Raw genomic sequence first — 7,703 nt, forward strand, 5'->3', positions numbered from 1 at the left:
ACCCCTTTAAAACCCTTGCCCCCAGCTGCTGAGCACGACTTCCCTGACCTGTTGGCCTAGGTAACGGAACCTTGTCCAGGAGGTCCCCCCAACCCTAATGAAGCTATTTCTGTTTCTGCAACCCCTTGTCCTGTCAGTTATGTCTGTCTTCCTCCCTGTTCCTCAGTTCCGCATTTACGTTTGGTGCACGAAAACCCGGGAGAGGTAGGGACATGGGCTCCATGCTGTCCCAGCCCTGCTTCCGCTGGGTGGCAGCCCACCCCTCCTCTCTTCTCCGACCTCTGGAGCCTGTTTGAATGAGTGACTTCTGGTCAGTATCTCTCTCTTTATGTTCGTTCTGTCTCGTTTCTCTTTGTTGCTCCGGACACCGAGAACCAGCAAACTCATACGGGAACATAGGGTCCGTGGGAGGCTAACTAGCTGAAAGCCCTAAAAAGCAAGTACGCTAGGAAGCTGAACGTGGCACCGCTGCAGGGGTTTATTCTGCAACCCCAGTACCAAGAGGAGCTGGAAATAACTGCCTTTCCCCGAAAGGGCTGTGGCGATAAGGCCAGTTTCTCGTGTCCATCTTTTCTCTGTGTCTATCTTCTCTCATGTGACCTCCAGCCTTTTGTCTCTGTGCTTACCTCCTGGGATTCCAGCTGACAACAGGACTCCCAGTGCTTGGCCTGGCAGTCACTGCACCTTCTACCTGGACTGCAACGCAGAGGGTGTGTCTGAGCCCTTTCTACCTGTTTGTGTGTTTTACATCTGTGGTCCTGCAGTGCTTTCTCTAAAACTTCCTGCTTCCCCTTACTCTCACCTTGAACAAAGGCCTAACTAAATTCCCATTTTTACCAGCCATAAAGCCAGGCCCCCCTCCCCTCCTGGGCTTCCACTGTGTCTCTCTCTGATCCGAGGTCCCTGTCTGCCGGTTAAAGCCGCAGGCCTGCGCCAGGGAACCTTCCTGTTCCGGAGAGTCCAGGACTCTCCCACTGGGCCCCTAGCTCTGACCGGGATGGGTGTGGACGGGGACCAAGGGGCGCCCTTCTCCTCTGTCCATACCCTCTGCAGTTTGAGACACAATGGGAAGTCTTCTGCCCCAACCCCCTAAGGACAGTCCTTTGGGGTGCCTACTGCCAACCTTACTGAATTAGGTTTGGCTCCTGATCACTGGCCATAAATGCCTGGTCTTCTGTAACCAAGTTTGGCCTCAATACTAATTGGACAATGAGTCGTCCTAGCCAGAAAATATCACTTTCAATTTTAATGTTCCCTGCAACCTCAACAATTTTTGTCAACAAACTCACAAATAATCAGGAGTCCCTTATGTTCTGGTCTTTTTCCTTCTTCACTCCCGCCCCTCTGTACTACCTGTCACCCTGCTCAAGATCTCTTAGCCAAACACTCTCTTAATCAGGCCCAGACAGTACTCCCCTTCCGTCTTTCTTCGATCCCCTGACTCCTTATCTGGGCCCCCCGTAAGGCCTCCTCCATATTCTGGGTACCCCTCACCATCACCTCCTCCACTAACCCCTCAACTCCCAAAGGCTGAGGCACTGTGCCTTGGACACCTGCCCCCTCCCCGAGCCAGACCCCTCAGACTCTCTGGCATCTCTCTCTCTCTCTCCCCTCCCTGCCCAGCCTCCTCTGAGCCAACACCCACATCCTCTGACAAACCTCTCCCAGATGGGGAACCAGAGCACAAATCCATGGTCACCACCTGAGACTGGCAGGAGGGAGGGGTCAGAAAGCTCCGGAAACCTGCCCCGTCCCCGAGCCAGACCCCTCAGACTCTCTGGCATCTCTCTCTCTCTCTTCCCTCCCTGCCCAGCCTCCTCTGAGCCAACACCCACATCCTCTGACAAACCTCTCCCACATAGGGAACCAGAGCACAAATCCATGGTCACCACCTGAGACTGGCAGGAGGGAGGGGTCAGAAAGCTCCGGAAAGTAACAACTTTAATGGTCTGCCACACTTTTAATTTCAATGTCCTCTAAAATCTCAACAATATTTCTGCCAGTAAACTCACAAATAGCCTAACATTCTGTACGTCCAGGCCGCCTTTCCGCTGAGCTCCCGTCCCTTTCTCTGTATTTCCTGCTCCCCTTCCCAATTCCTCTTGACTAAAGAAAATTCCTCCTCTCCTCCTTCTGGACCCTCTGCCTGAACACCTTATATCACCTCCCCTCCTACTCACCCTTCTCCCTATTCTGGCCACACCTGGAGCCCCCCCACGTCCTCTTCTTCTGATCTACCTGCCTTGCTGGAGGAACCTGAGTCTGCACTCGCCCGCCAGTTAGCAAGCACATGTGATTGCAGAACCCCCTTGTCCTTTGTCCACTCTGGAAAGTGGCTGGGGCTGAGAGAGTGGTCTGGTTCATGTTCCCTTCTCTCTTACAGATTTATCTCAAATTGAAAAGCGTTTAGGCTCCTTTATAATGATCCCACCACCTATATTAAGGAGTTTCGGTATTTAACTCAAGCTTATGCTTTGTCCTGGCATGATATTTTTGTCATCCTTTCCTCTACCCTAACTGCAGATAAAAGGGAACGCATTTTTCTCACTGTTCAGCAGCACTCCAAACAGGTTCATTTGACCGAACCTGTCCTAGGTGGTTCCCAGACAAAAACCTGGTTAAAGTTATCAAATTAACTATCAAACAGGTAGGGACAGACATGCCCACCGTAATAAAATGCTTCAGTGTGCCCTGACTTGGCTTCAGGCCATTTCCCGTATAGGAGTCAATTTTGATAATCTTAAGATCACTCAAAAGCCTGATGAGAATCCAGCCACCTTTTTAAGCTGCTTAATTGATGCTTTCCATTATAAGCTTAAAAAAGTGGAAGAAAGGCCCTTAAGAAAAAAAAAAAGAAAAAAGAAAGGCCCTCAAACCCCAGTCTAAGATTTAACGAATATGGCATTTAAGGTTTTAACAGTCGTGAGGAGCAGGCAGTCAGCCTGTGATGCCTGGTTCCGGCAGAAGGTAAATTTTCAACCCAAGCCTTAGTAGCAGCCCTGCGGTTGGCGACTCCCCCGAGGCCCCAGGTCAGCGTGGGGCAAAGGTATATGGGAACAACGATGGCCACTTGGCGCCTGCTTCAAGTGCAGAGAAGGGCTCTGGTCACGGAAGTGCCCCAGGCCTGGAGCTCCAACCAAACCCTGCCCGGCGTGCCATCAAAGAAGACACTGGAAGTGCGACTGTCCTTGGAAAAGCGACAGGCCCTTTGTGTCTCCATGTGGGGGGACTGTCCTTCCAATTCCTGACCCGCCGTTGGCCCTGCTGGGATTGGCCGTAGTCTGCGGAGACCCTTTCTTTGAAAGCCCAGCTCAGATGTCCCTTCTTCTAGTTAACTTTTTCTTTCTGCTATTTCTGTGTTCCTTCTTTGTTCCATAGATATTCACTGGTGGTATGATCTCAATAGTCTGTAAATCATTCTTATTATGTCTCCTCCATTTAGCAAAGAGTAGAAACAATGTTATATTCTTCTCTTCTAGTGTTTAGTACCTTTAATTGAATACATTTTAGACACGATCTTTCTCCAAAAATAATTACTTGTCTTTTGAAAATTCTGACCACTGAATCATGTGGGACCCATCGGCAGAGGCACAATGATGATATGGGTAAGAGAATTGGTCATCATGCTTCCAATCATCATGATGTGCAAAACAGATATGGAAGTAAGGAGATGCCTGTGAAGGGAATAACACTATCTCCATGAGAGATTTAAGTCATTTTATTAATATGAAAGGACTCCAGAAAATAAGCACATTTTATTCATAACACTAAGTGATATTTCCTTCATTTTGAAATAAATTTTGAAATAATGACTTATTATTTGAAATAAATCACCTGTTACTCACTAGGACATATTGAATCTCCTATGTATTTTTTTGCGTGTGACCCTGTCTTCACAATCTCCCAAGACCTTTATTTGTATTTATTGCAGCATTCAGAACTATCAACTAATTGGGGGGAGGGGACTTTGGGTAACTTAGATGACAAAATCCAGCCTTTCTGTAAGTTGTGAAATGAACCATTGCGAATATTTCTCTCTCTCTCTCTACCTACATGAAGATGCCAACCTCTTCCTTATGGAGAAAGCTCGCTTTGGGATACTTTGAGCTCCTTCTTATCCTCAGATTTGCGTTATAAAAGAACCCTTTCTGGGGTGCAGTTTAAGTTTCCTCATTTCATATACCTAGGGATAAAATTCATTGTTTATAACCTTCCTTAAATAGCAATCATGTACCAAGTTCTATAGTTATTTTTTACATCTCCATTGCTTGCTGCTTTGGATTTATAAAGAGTTTGCCTGTAGGTGCCGATCGCAGTGAAACTGCATACCTTAGATATGCTAGGGACCAAAAGGGCTTTGTAAGACTCAACGGAGAAAGGAAGGGTAAGAGAAGGAGGCACCATTTGGCAAACTACACATGTTATAAACTACACATGTTATAGTAGATGAAGCCTTATTTTCTTTTTCCTCAAATAACCTGCCCCAGACTTGGTGAAATAACAGAAGGTACTAAAATAGGGTGAAGAACTCTAAAATCATAAATTGGATCTATCAAGCATGATACTCATGGGTGGTAGTCTTATAATTCTGTGTGTGAGTGCACGGGGATATTGCAAGATGCAAGCTTTATTCCATTTTGTGATTCTATTGAGTTGTTTTACATCAGAATCTACACATGTCAACCAGTTTTAATTTTGTTAATGTTTTAAATAAGAATTTTTAGTGAAGAAAAAAAATTTAATTTATTTTTCTTTGCTGGTGAGACTACCTTGCACGCCCAACGCTATATCAAATTGTAACATTTGCTTGGCTCCTAGATTTCTCTAAACCAAAAGAAATCTGGATTTCAGATCTGGGCAGTCTTAGTCTCCACAATCCTTTTGACTTGAGTCATACCAATTTTATATTTTCATTTTTTTCCTTTCAAAATAGACTTTACTCATGACTTAGTTTATATTTTTATTGTCTCCAAACCCATGATAGTCCTCTTCATGGGAGCCGCTAAATATAATAATTAGTCCCCACCATCGCATAAGTATAGTAATTTCTTCCAGTTCAGGGTTATTTGCTCAATTGCAGATACGCATGTGAAATATGCCAATTTGAAAATGGTTTATACATATCAGAATGCTAGCCTGTGAAGGTCTTCAGTAGACCCAGATTATCGAACGGCTACCAGACTGTATGGCAGAGAACAGTCTGTTACCAGGCCAGACACTGGCATTTCTCATCTGTTATGCTTAAAATTTTAAACTAATGTATTCACTCCAGAAACAGCAGAACAAAAAGATATCCAGCTAGGAGATCTATTTTCATATCAATATTTAAAATGCTTTCAATATTCATATCACACTCACTAAATCTCCCATGATTTTTTGCTTCCAGGAAATCCATCAATTACAAACCAAAGAGAACATCTGAAAGTACCTGTAAAATGCAATACACCATGGCAGGCAGGGAGTCCAGAATTCACAAGAGGATTCAATTAGCAAAAATTCTTCAAATTCATGTAAATGAATAAATCGTGTTACCATATTGAAAATTCTTGTTTATTATTACTCCAGTGAGAGTCTCAATCAACATCTAATTTTAGAATCTAGCCTTCAGAGGAAACTATTCCATATAAGAAACTGATGAGCATGCCAAAAAACATGAACAGAACATTCATAAAGAAGGAGATGTAGGAAACAAACACATAAAAGCATAATAGATTTTCTAATAGTAAAATCTTATAAAATAAGAGAGCCAGGTACTTTTTAAAATTTAAATTTAAAAGATAATATTGATAATTGGTTTTGTTTTTTAATACATCATCTATTTTATTATAGCAGCCTCATTACATATGGTCCAAGAAGACTTAAATAGTAAACCAAATATAATCAAATATTAAAAATAGAACTTCCGGCATCCACACTTGTCTATGATCTCGCCAATAACACCAAATTCACACTTCAGTGACATCCAACTCATTCTCCAGCACTTCCCTTACTGGGAACTGTTTGAAGTGACCAGTTTGGACAGAGTCATTTCTGCAGGCTCTTTTCTGCAGGTTCTGAATAGCTGTAGAGATCTCATCAGGAGGTGGAGGAGCAGCTCCGCTTTGGCACAGGGGCAAAATGTGGCCGCTTGAGGCTTCGAGCAATGTTGACCATCGTCGAAGCCTTCTCCACCAGCCTCCAGATAAATTAGGCCATGGTTTAGGAGAGACAGTCCATCGCCCTCAACAGCCCCCTGACTCTGTGTGGTGTTCCTCACCTGGGTTTTATTCCCAGCCCTATTTCTAACTAGCTGACACACCCTGCCGTTGACATCCATCTTACCTCAGGGTGCATTAGTTACCTGGTTCTGCTTTTAAATATAAAACGGGGACACTTATAACATGCCTTACAGAGTTATTGAAAAGTTTAAAACATATGACTTCTAGCAAAGTGAGAGGAGGGTCTGGTGCAGAGTAAGAGCGCAGCCATGGTTAGTTATTCATCTCACAGTTATGGTGATGAGGAGGACTTATGATAAGGAGGTCCATGAATTGAACATTATACTTTTAGTACCATGAGAGTGTACATTGGTATAAATTTTATACAGAGAATACTCTTACACCTATGAACCCCCACATCTCAGTGCCTCTTAGTGGAGTCTGACTCATAGTGACCATCTACAGGGTTTTTTGAGACTAAATCTTTAAGGACTGGACAGCCTCATTTTTCTCCTGAGACATTTTTTTTGGGGGGGGGGTGAGGGTGGGTGGTGGTTTCCGCTTTATTGGTGTGCTATCCTCTCCCCACACACACATAATTTTAGTCCCTTCCATCTGCCCCCTTCCCCAAATAGAAGGCAGTGAAAGGCATTGTTGGGGTTTTGAGCCCCTTGGGTAGTTAGAAAGGGAACAGAACCCTGAGACAATCACTGGATGTGCGACTGACAACCAAGAAGTCTGAAGTGGCGTGGGAGAGGTGGCAGAGAAAGGTGAAGAAGAAAAGAGAAAAGAAGAGCTACCAGGGGCCATTGGCATGATTACTGCTCCTGCTAGGAAAGGCTGGAGAGAAAGCCACAGACATGAAGTAGTGCAGTTCCTGAAGAAGGGAGGTGGTATTTGAGCCTGAAGGAGGGATGGGTCAAGAAAGGGGGGCCACCTTTATCTTTGCAGAATGGAACACCCCCAGTTCCAGGGTAGCAGCTTCACAGACTGTAGAAACTTCCGTCCCTATAGGCAACACATACAAAGAAGTCTTCTTCGTGGTATTCCTGGTACAGCTGACCCCCTGGGCACTGGTGGAAGGAATGACATTGTTGACAAAGAAAAACAAGGCATCTTCAGCTCGTAGATGAATCCACTTCCGGAGCAAGAAGTAGAACTGATCACCTGTGAGATCTGAAGGTACCAGGTATTTCTTTTTGTCCAGGTCACCTCTCCAAGCTTTGGGTGCCTTTTCTACTATCACCAGGACCCAGTCGGGATATTTTTTTGGGATCTTTTCACCCTCAGAGTGGCACTTCTTGAATGGATGCTGCTCCTCTTTATACATGAACTTCAACCACTTGGAAACCAGGCTGGACTGGACCGGGTTGGTATGAGGGAATCTGACTGGTAGGGGATGGGGGGTGGGGGTGAGGCGGGGGGATCAGGGTCAGCAGCGACGCAGGCGACTCATGCAGGCGGATTCAGCAGCATCGGCTGAGTCTTAAAATGTTCATTTTCCTT

At 44.9% G+C, this 7,703-nt stretch overlaps 1 pseudogene; it reads right to left on the reverse strand.

The window, feature by feature from the left end:
* Positions 1-7,180: 7,180 nt before the first annotated feature.
* The window catches only part of LOC115868196, a 67,742-nt pseudogene continuing 67,219 nt past the window's right edge, over positions 7,181-7,703 (reverse strand).

Source organism: Echinops telfairi, unplaced genomic scaffold (genome assembly GCF_000313985.2).
Source record: "Echinops telfairi isolate 266 unplaced genomic scaffold, ASM31398v2 ScPeMD7_8;HRSCAF=38, whole genome shotgun sequence".
Classification (NCBI taxonomy): domain Eukaryota; kingdom Metazoa; phylum Chordata; class Mammalia; order Afrosoricida; family Tenrecidae; genus Echinops; species Echinops telfairi.